This window comes from Carassius carassius, chromosome 11, assembly GCF_963082965.1.
Source record: "Carassius carassius chromosome 11, fCarCar2.1, whole genome shotgun sequence".
NCBI lineage: Eukaryota > Metazoa > Chordata > Actinopteri > Cypriniformes > Cyprinidae > Carassius > Carassius carassius.
In genome coordinates, this window is record NC_081765.1 from 26,647,568 (window position 1) to 26,658,771 (window position 11,204).

Genomic DNA, 11,204 nt, shown 5'->3' on the forward strand with positions numbered 1-11,204 from the left:
GTAACTTAATATGTGTGATCGATTTTTAAATGAAAAACGTGTTTTTATTCAATGTTTTGATTTGATATCCTGATAATCTTAATGTATCGATTCATGAATCGAGCAAAAAATAAATTGATAATATTTTCAATTTGGACCGTTTAGCTCTGCTCTTGTACACAATGTTTTTCCTCAGGGGGCTTATTTAAATCCGGTGCTGTGCGGGAATCCATTTCTCTTTCCGTAGAGCTTTCAAATTGACAAGAGGAGAAGATTTTTCATCTTACAAGAACTTCCCCTGATGACTGTAACGTAAATTAATTTCATCGCGCGGAGAAGGGCATTAAACGTTTCAAGTTACATCAACAACTTTAGGGTGAGTATTGTTCTATCGTCTTCTAGCACATCTAGCTAATAAGGCTGAATAACGCTGCTGCACTGACTTGATCAGCTCAAAAATAGCAGGGCTAAGTTAGAGTTTAGCTTTAAACTCCGTCCTCCTCATCTTTTTATAACTCGTAAGAGATAGTAGAAATAACAGCAGGACTCCCGGTAATCCACATTGATTTGCATCGGTGGTTCTGATGTTTGCTGTGATAGGAACTTCTTCACTTGATATAAAGTATTTTAAATACTGTTGCCATTTTTAGATTGCCATGTATCGTAATAAATCTTAAAGGACCGTTCACACCAAACTATAAAGAAAACGATAATTAGTTTTAAAAATCGTTCTCACTATTTAAAAAAAGAGTCCACACCACAGCTATAATGATAAAGACATAGAGAAACAATATCATTGGAATCACTTTAAGAACTATTTTTTTTCCAGCTGATGAACGATTAAAAACATTGACAGCCAATCAGAATCCTGCTATAACGAGCTCGAGAATGTAAAGCAGCTGACAAGCGTGTGCACGCTTAGAATAAACAGATTATATCGTTCGCTGCTGTGGACTCTATCGTTATCTTAATAGTTATCATTCATTGTGTGAACGGGGCTTTAGTCTGACAGTTATTGTTATATTTTCAAATTGTATTATCTGTAACCTGAAGCTTGAATTAATTGTTCACATTTATATAGCAGTTTTCCAGGGATCCCCAACACAAGCATGATAAAGCTATTCAGTAAAAAGCAAACAAGATCAGAAATGGTTAAGAGAGATAATATTACTGATCTCTTTACAGTCTATTGGCATGTTTGTAACATTATATAAAATATTAATTATTTGTCATAATTTATTTTAAATATAGAGTAATTTACAATGTAATAATTTAAAATGCAACTGAAAGTAATACAAAATCTGAAATCAATTAAATATGTAAACCAATGTTATTATCTTCACAGATTGTTTTAACGGACTCCCATCCATACTGTTGCAGCACTGTAGCACACTATTCAGAACTGAGAATCAGTGCAGTTCCTCCTGTACAGAGCTGCACTGAAGGGAGCAGAGCTGGCACAAACCTTGAACAATGGTAAGTAAGAGAATTATCAAATGATTTAATGTATGACATAATAAATAAACATAAAATAATATTATTTGATTAATAATATTAACACGCCCCATTGATATGCCTAGAGAGTCAAGCCAGGTCCTGTCAGTGGGATGGTGGTCCTGTTTTCAAGAGAGGAAACTCGCTGAGTGGTTAAGGTAGGAGTAAAGTGTCTAATATTGGTATTGATCATCTTTTCATATCTTGCTTTTATTCATAATGTATAACATGCCTATTTGATTAGCCCTAACAGAAAAAAGACAAAAACACAATCATAATGATTTGGCTCTATTCATTATGCATGCAACTTGTAATGATGGTTGAAATTTTTTATTTTTCTTAATGGTCAATTTACACTATACCTTTGTTTTTCATCTCAGGAGAATGTTTACAGTGATGTCACCAGTGATCTGCCTGACCTATCAGTCCTCCAAGTGGCAGAAGTGTTATAAATATAGCAGTGTTATAAAACTAGAGTAACACACCATTACACTGTCATAGTTAGTATTTGTATTTTACATAACTATTAAAACTGTATCAAAGTTTCAAAAATTTAAGTTTGGATATTTACATGTTTACATTACACTGGTGAGCAAGAAAACATATTAAAGTTACATATATTTGCACTTACATAATATTTAATTTACATTTTATATTGTAGTCTGTACAAATAAAACCAAATGAATCCATCCCAAGTTTTTTGTGTAAGGCCAGATCTCTCTGTGGAAGATCGACTGAAAGGTGGACCATGAAGAGGAGGAACCACGGAAGAGGTTTTTAAACAAACAGGCAACCACAGCGACAAAAAATAATGACAATTAAAAAATTCACAATAGGCCTACATTGTGCTCGTTAATATAGTAATAAAGGTTTAGATCTTACCTAGTGTAGATTCGCATGCTGTTGTCATTCTTGAAGAGGCGCCTGCAGACTGAAGTATCCGAAGTGATGTTGAAATCCTTAAATCTTACATTACTAATTTGAATCCACTTATTTCGAGTTTCTACATCCAGGGGAGAAGTGTGAAAAACCTTTGAGGAGCCTTCATTATGGAACTCTTCATTAAATAATTATATTGCTGTGGTAATTTAATTTGTTGTATTATAGCAAAGTGTATAAATATGATTTAATATTCATCGTTTATGGATAAAAGTTTGCAGCTGGTAATGCAAACACAGAGAATAAAGACAGGAACCTTTTATTCGCCCTGAGATTTCACAGGAAATACGTAGTCTATTGCCCCTTTCTGCAAACCAACTGCCCCCTAGTGGTCGGGAGCATTTCCGTTGTGTTGTGGCTTAATGTATTTCTGTTGTGAGAATTTCATTGTGTTGTGAGAATTTCGTTGTGTTGTGGCTTAATTTCGTTGTGTTGTGAGAATTTTGTTGTGTTGTGAGAATTTCGTTGTGTTGTGGGTTAATGTCTTTGTGTTGTGGCTTAATGTATTTGTGTTGTGGCTTAATGTATTTGTGTTGTGAGCTTATGTTTGCTTTTTTAATGTCGTTGTGTTGTGCACTACTGGGCCACCGTACTTAAGGTTATCTATAAGGCAGTGTGCTCCAAAACAGTAACAAAATTTACATTAAGAAGATATAAGCACTCAAAGCTTGCAGTTCGTCACTTCCGCCGATTATTTATTTATTTATTTTTGATGTCACATCATACTTCATCTTCTCATCAAATCTTCTGACCAATCAAATGCTCTCTAGAATCCGAAGCACCCGCCCCCTGCACTATAAATAGATGCCAAAGAGCTATAGTCTATATTAGTCTATATTTTTGGACAATAATGTTGATCCAGGATCAACAAAAGACGCTGATCCAGGAACATGTCTTACTTGGCAAAATCACAGCGACCTTCCGACTGTGGCTCTGGTCCAGAGACACGATCACACAGAGCGGATCATATGCGCGAGTCAGCATATATTAAAAACTTCTACAACTACACAGCTTCAGCATGATTATGACCACTATTTTGTTTTACTAAGAGTTTCATATTTAATCTAGGCTAATCTATTAAACTGTGCCTGTCAAATGTGGCTTTACAGAGTTCAAAGGCTCTGGCCTGAGCAGATATAAACAAAAAACTATTGGCTATTTTAAAAATGGGACAGGCTGCTTGATATGTCCCGCCCTCTTTACCTGTTTCAGTTGAAATTACGTCACCACACAGAATAGTGCTGCGCACTTCAACGCACTTCAGGGGACCTTTACGCAAACTAATTTGTTCGGATTAGAGCTGAAACAACTAATCGATTTAATCGATTAATATTGATTACTAAAATAGTTGTCAACTAATTTAGTCATTGATTAGTTGCTAAATAACTTTTATTTTACTTTCGATGACCAAAGTGTGGCAGTAATGAGCCACCGGAGGTTTTACTCAGCCAGTACAGTAGGAGAAGTAGCGAATAGCCAATAGCTGGCCTCGTTTTATGTCACGTGCTTCCCGAACAGCGTCTCTGCAGCATTCAGAGAGATGACAGAGGCAGGCGGCAGTGGAGTAAGCTCGAGAAAGAAAAAGAAAAAAGTGGAAGATAAAACTAATCGAACAAAGTCATCCAAAGTGTGGGAGCACTTTACTTTGAGCCTTCAAAAAAGAAGAGTAACCTGTAAACTCTGCACTACAGAACTGTTTAACTGTTTAAGACTTTTATTTATGCAGATTCTCCAGTACAATGTTGTTTGAAAATGTTTAGTCATAAAAGCTGATAACATTGCTTTTTAACGGTTAACATTTAAAGTGTAACTAAACCCCTGCTCAGAGCCTGACTCCACCCACTGACAATATTTGAAAAATGCTGAAAAGTGGGCAGATCACAGCGGAGATAGAAGGGGACGAACCTAGGGTGGGGCTGAGCGGGTGCGGCGTGATCCTGAGACTCGCAGTGACGGGTTGATTGACAGCTGCTGTCAGAGACGCTAAAATGGAGAGTGACTGTAATGACGCAAGTAGCTTTGCAACAGAGCAATCATTTGAAGTAGAGGACTTTTCTCCCCCACTTTTACCTGAAGTGGAGGGTGTCGAGGTGTCTGTTCATATCAATTCGAGACGCTGGCTCAAACTGCGGTCTTAACTCCCGCACCGCGTCGCTTTTCAGCGCGAGCTGTGTGGAGAAGCCCATTTCCACCTCCATTGCGTTGGAGAAGCAATCCCGTGTAAAACGCAGTTTGCACACTCGAGCAATAGGCGGGAACTTGCGGTCTTCCAGGCCAAATGTATGCAACCACTGGCGCTTAATTTTAAAGTCTGCTGGTAAACTATGCAGTCCAGGAGTGCTGTCGCAACCAGCAACACACCTCCGTACCATCCTGACCACTGTACTAAATACAGATAAATCTGCGCTAACTTGAAGATCTAAATAACTATATAATTGCTATGCTAAATAGATGCTATATTAGTCTATCCTGGTCGTTACCAATACTTGCAATTCCAGCTCCTGACTCACTACAGTGATTTTGATGGTTTTATACTGCCAAGGGCGTGGTAGCTCGTACCAAGGGGCGTGGTGAGCTGGAAACTGCTTACGTCACCTGCCACCGCTTACATCACTTGCCACCATTTACATCACTTGCCACCGCAACATCCAATAGGAAAAATCAACTGCAGTAGCCACCGTTCAACCTGAAGAGGGCAGCACTCAGACGTTTTTACACCATATATTGTAGAATTAAAACACTTTATACTCAAATGTCAAAAAAGTTACTCGAATCAATGAACAGCACTAATAAAGCCCCATTCTTATAGATCATTAACTAAAAAAAGTTGGTTTAGGGTTTAGTTACTCTTTAAAGCTTTACAAACATGTTCTGTGATCAGTTTGTCGTTTACCTGTTCATAATTCAGTCTTGCAGCCTAATTATGACTGAATGAGAGAGGTAAATGTTTAAATGTATTTGAAATGCACTTCTTTTCTACGTATTCACTGCTCTTTTTCACACAGCAGGTTTTTTGTGTGTCCATTTTTTTTTCTGGACAACCTTATGATGGATTTTACTTTAAAATGTGAGTTCCATTCAGGTTTCATGCCATTGGCACTTTATTCGAAGGATTGTTTACAATTTCACAGCATAATCTATAAAGCTGTTTCCCAGGTATAAGCTGTGTGTTTACAGGAAAAAAATAATAAAATGCAATGTACTGCCATCTTATTCTGTTTTATTCTTATTCTTCTTGAAAATATTTTCTGAAAGATTCCTTAATAAGTTTTGTTCAGGATGTTAAACTACTTTAGAAGCCCTGAGGACTGCCATGGTGAAAACATTATTTGAAATCTCCTTGCAAAATTTTGCTAGAGTACGTATGGGTTAGTATTTTGATTGCAGAAGAGTTCGACATAGGATTACTAACACATAATAAAACACAACTCCAAGTATATTTTTAATGAGGATATGACAATGCAAAATGGTTAAAATCTCTAAAAAGTCTATTTTGAATGATAAAGACCCTTTATTAATAATTTACTTGGGGAAAAAATGGGCAAAACTAAAATATAAGTACATAAACCGATTAATCGTAAAAATAATCGACAGATTAATCGATTATCAAAATAATCGTTAGTTGCAGCCCTAGTTCGGATAGCTCATTTCAGTAAATCGGTTAAAAACTATTTGCCGGTTATTTTGAGTCCACAAGGTCAATGCCATTTATCGTTGTATTTTATATTTAGCACTATATATTTTAACAAAATTGACCATAATCAATTATTAGTTTGATTTTACCTAATGGTTTTACTCCCTTTAAGGCACAATATGCAATTTTTTTGCTGCTACAGGCCGTGTATTCGAACTAAACAAAGAAACAAAGGCGTAGTTTGATGAGGCCAATGACTGAGTGTGGAATCATGGGAGTTGTTGTCTTCATCCCCACAGCTGAAGCGAAACGATGCCGCTGAACAAGCGTGACACATGGCTTGAAAGCATGGCTTGAAAGCAGCTTTTATCATGCCACTGCCGACCGCTTCTGCTCCTTCCGGTCGTGTGTATGTGGGGGAAAAAAACGGCACTGTTTTATCAAACTAGATACATTTGAAAATTCTGTTGTAATGCTACTCTGTGCGGTCATCACCAGTCTATTAAAACGCACAACATATTAAAGTGTCTTTGGTGTTTCAAGGGGAAATCAAGGGGTAATGATGTCATTGGCAGGTGACACAATGACACTATGGACACGGTCCGTGTCACTAGTTAAAATAGCTTTTTTCTCTGGATTTAAACATTCTTCAAAACATTTGGGATCATGTAAGTACAAGTGGTCAGCAAAATATATAATACTGTTCTAGTGGTTTTTGGATATTTAAAAAAAAAAAAAAAATCTTACATATTGTGCCTTTAAAGTACACAAATCTTTTATCAGGGTGACCATACGTCCTCTTTTTCTCGGACATGTCCAAATAATGTGTCTGGCTGAGATTTCTAAATTGCCCAAAATGTCCAGGATTCGGATTTTGCTTTAATGAGCTTTGCTGACCTCGCCCCTCTCTTCCAACCCGCTCTCAGAGAGACTGTTTACTTTAGCCACATTCATAATGAAACTTGCTAATTACCTAATTATTAGGAAAGGCGATTTGCTAAGATTCATAATAAATAAAAATAAAAAATAAAAATACTTCTGTTGGTGAAGCTGTACCCAGGGCCGCCGCTAGTGGGGTGAAAGGTGGTGACGATTATAGGGGCCCACGGCTGAGGGGGGGCTCCCAACGATCTCAACCGCCAGGCTGAGGCCAGCCTAAAAAGATGCTCAGGACAGTTGACGGTCCACTGCTGTGGGTCATCACGAAAGCTTTTCTTTTCCAAGTGGTTTTAAGCCTTACCACTTGTCGATTTAAACATTAAAGCATTCAAAAACAAGACACGGAAAATCTGAACGGGGTGCGTTTCCCAAAACCATAGTTGCTGAACTTAGTTAGCAACTTTGTTGGTTGCAATGCAATTTCCCATTGCCAACCAACTAAGTTGCTAAAAGGTTAGCAACTATGGTATTGGGAAACGCACCCCTGAGTAGCTGGTTACTCACGCTCTGTGTTCGGTGAGAACGAGAGAGAGAGCCGCGTATCACGGACAGCGACACTGAACCGAGCTCTCTTCTACAAAGTTCTCCTTGAAGTCCCTCCTGCACCCGAACGAAAAAAAATACAAATCACAGTTTGAACAAACAAAAAGATGTGAAAGAGCCCAATTCAGTACTCGCGGTGTTCTGGTGTTCAGGGCTCACGCAGAGAAAGGTGTCTCAAAACACTTGAACACAGAATCTGCTTCTTTTTGCTCTTATGCTGACAAATAGCCTACAAAATATGTCAAAATACCCGCCTTGGAAAAAACTTAAAAAACTGTCAGTTATTTCTTAAGTGAAAGTAAACAGTTGAGGAAAAAAATTATTTTGGATGCGTTCATTGTCTCTTAGAGTGATCGAGCCTAATTTAGCTACTGGCTGCTGTAATGTTAATAAAAGTGAAAGTGACATTCAGCCAAGTATGGTGACCCATACTCAGAATTTGTGCTCTGCATTTAAACCATCCGAAGCGCACACACACAGAGCAGTGAACACACACACACACACACACCCGGAGCAGTGGGCAGCCATTTATTCTGCGGCACCCGGGGAGCAGTTGGGGGTTTGATGCCTTGCTCAAGGGCACCTAAGTCGTGGTATTGAAGGTGAAGAGAGCACTGTACATGCACTCCCCCCCACCTACAATTCCTGCCGGCCTGAGACTGGAACTCACAACCTTTCAATTGCGAGTCCGACTCTAACCATTAGGCCACGACTTCCCCAAGATGTTAATCCAAGAAAACGAAAATGAAAATCACTCACTGCTCTTTACTGAATTACTTTGTAGTTTTATCAAGAATTTAGGCACAGCCAAACCAAAAATTATTCAGACACCAGATAGATATATTTTTTATAAATATATATTTTACTAGTAGGTACACATAATACATTTATGTAAGTGAGTAGGCTATAGCAAAATTAAGCGAACTGTGACATATTATACCCAAAGAATCTTCATACAGTGAACTACTAGTGAAATTGATAAAAATGTGTGTGTGTATATATATATATATATATATATATATATATATATATATAATTGGGATCAAAAATTATACCTTAAAAACTGCACCTTATAAAGCACTATGTATTGCTTTTTTTTCTGAATTGCTCATGCAACCTCACACCACAGTCTGAACAAAATGAAGCATTGCTTGGTAATTGGTCAACAAAGTATTGATAGTTGTGTAAATATTATCATAAAAACAGTTGTCTGTAGTTTTGGTAGACTGTAATGCATTAAATATGTTCCTATCAAAGTTATGACATTATCAAGACAAATTTGTTCTGACACAGTTTATCTCTAAGTTCTTTTCATATTTTATAACATTTTAGAAGCAATAGCAAATACAACTGTAATAATGTGAGAAATGTTGAAGGTGTCTGAATAAATTTTGGTTTGATTGTATATTTCATTTTACATTGAAGACTATGCAGTGCGATTTTACATTTAATTATTCAGTTTCTGTACCTGGACACCTACTTGACCAAACTTGAAAAAAACTTAAATATTGTGTAAATAGCACAAATAAATAAAAATGAATAAACATACAAATTAAACAATTTCAAACAGGGCCCACTGGTACAACTTTCACCGGGGCCCCGCAAACCCCAGCTACAGGCCTGGCTGTACCACACCCACGAAGATGTGACAACTGACGATCTCAACTTTACTGCCTTAATTTAAACATTCAAAAGAGTTTAAAGCATTCAAACACAAGACATGGAAAAACTCAACAGAGTACTTGTGTGCTGTGTTCGGTTTGCACACAGAGAGCCACGTCTCACGAATAGCAACACCGAACCGAGCGCTCTCCTTCGCGTCCTCCTGCACCTGAACGAACAAATACAAATCGCAGTTAAAACATTCAAACAGAAAAAGATGTGAAGAGCCCACATCAGAAGCCGGACACGCGTGTTCTGTGCTCACAGGGCGCACACAAAGAGACGTGTCTCAAAGCGCTTCTTGCTCTTGTACCGACAAATACATACAAAATTATGTCAAAATAACCATCTTGGAGAGTAAAAAAAACTGTCAGTTATGTCTTGTAAGGGAAACAGGTCAATTTAGCTCAAAGGGAATCGTTTAAGATTTTAAAGGGAATTTGAACAGAATCACTGTTTCACGGCTGATCACTGAGATGCCCTGCGATTCACTGAACGAGCCGTTTAACATCAAATCTGTGCTGGATATTAATATCCAAACTATAGTGAAAACACTATCAATTAGCACAGTAACAAGATCGGCAGTTTAAGACATTAACTTGTAAGCACAAAACACCATATACTTCTCTTTTCAATATGAATAAGGCTTTATTAGATAAATCTAAGACATATAAACTAATCTAACACACAAACGCACACACGCACACATTCACACAAGATGCAGGAAGATCGAAAGTTAAGGAAAGATGAGTTTAAGAGAATGGAAATATGGAATCCCAAGTTTACAGCAATACGTTAAATTGCATAGACATGAACAACCATCAATCACTTAATTAACCCTCGCATTGAGTTCCTCAATGAGGTTAAAATTATATTAGATACACCAGCACAAATGTCTGAAGGTACATTGCCTGTGTAAAGTTGTCGCTGATTGGCTGGAAGTTCAGTAGTCGTTGAAGTGACGTCTTGGGAAGCCCGTGGTGGGGCGTTGGCTGAAGGTGCAGAGTTGTGTGTGCTGGTTGAAGTTGAACGGGCACCTGAGGTCAGACTTCGGAGACTCGACGTTACAAACTTAACTCAGAACACGAAACTCTCGAACGGGAAAGAAAAGAAATAAAGTTTGACACGACTAGGTTGTGTTTCTTCTCATCGTGGCTAAGTAGCAGCAGGCGTGCAGGCTGAAGCACGCTGGAACCGCGCTCAAAGAACAGTGATGAGAAAACAGCATGGCTAAAAGCTAAAGCTAAGAAGCAAAGCTAAAAGCTGGCATGACTGATAGCAAAAGCAAGGCTAGAGACTAAAAGCTGACATGACTAATAGCAGAAGCAAAGCTAGAGACTAAAAGCAAGATTTTATGGTGTCCTGAGTATTTAAACTGGCCTGTTGGCCACACCTCAAATGTTGTCTTGACCAATCAGATATTGTCTTGGCTCGGGGGTATCATAAATCATATGTTTATCTTACCAAGCATGTGATCCGAATTTTCCCGCTCTTGCAGGGTATAATTTTGGACATGATTCCTATAACAAGAATATGATACATTTGACAAATAATTGATTGTCAGGACTATTTCAAGCAAGCAGATTCGATTACAGCTTAAGCTATCCCATAGTTATTAAAAGACATACACAATAAGTGATTATAACATGATAGTCAAATGTGTGGGTTACATATAAATGAATATGGAGTTAAGCGATGGACTGATATTCATTTAGAAGTCATTTTGGAGTTCGTTTTGGTCCATATACATGTAGAAAAGACAGTTTCTTTGCCATTCTCTTGGCAAAGATTTCTGTGGAGACCAGAGGTTCAAAGCCCCTTCCCCCTTAGGAATTTCAGTCTGGTTCTGCTGGGTGGGGGGAGTCAAAAGATCTTGTGTAGTACTCTCATAGGTTTACACATGATGTCCGGCGTTGCTTATCAATTACGAACAACAAATTTGACAAATCTCTTCTCCGAATTGAAATTGTCAATAATTGTTCTAGTGGTGTTTATGTTGAAAGCTGTTCTGTGA

At 37.9% G+C, this 11,204-nt stretch overlaps 1 long non-coding RNA gene across 1 annotated transcript; it reads right to left on the minus strand.

Moving 5' to 3' along the window:
* Positions 1–9,813: 9,813 nt before the first annotated feature.
* LOC132152514 (uncharacterized) lies at positions 9,814–10,764 on the minus strand. The gene is made up of 2 exons (XR_009436545.1): positions 10,530–10,764; positions 9,814–10,487 (listed from the first exon to the last, which is right to left on the minus strand). It is a non-coding gene; the product is annotated as an uncharacterized LOC132152514 (long non-coding RNA).
* Between the last annotated feature and the right edge of the window lie 440 nt (positions 10,765–11,204).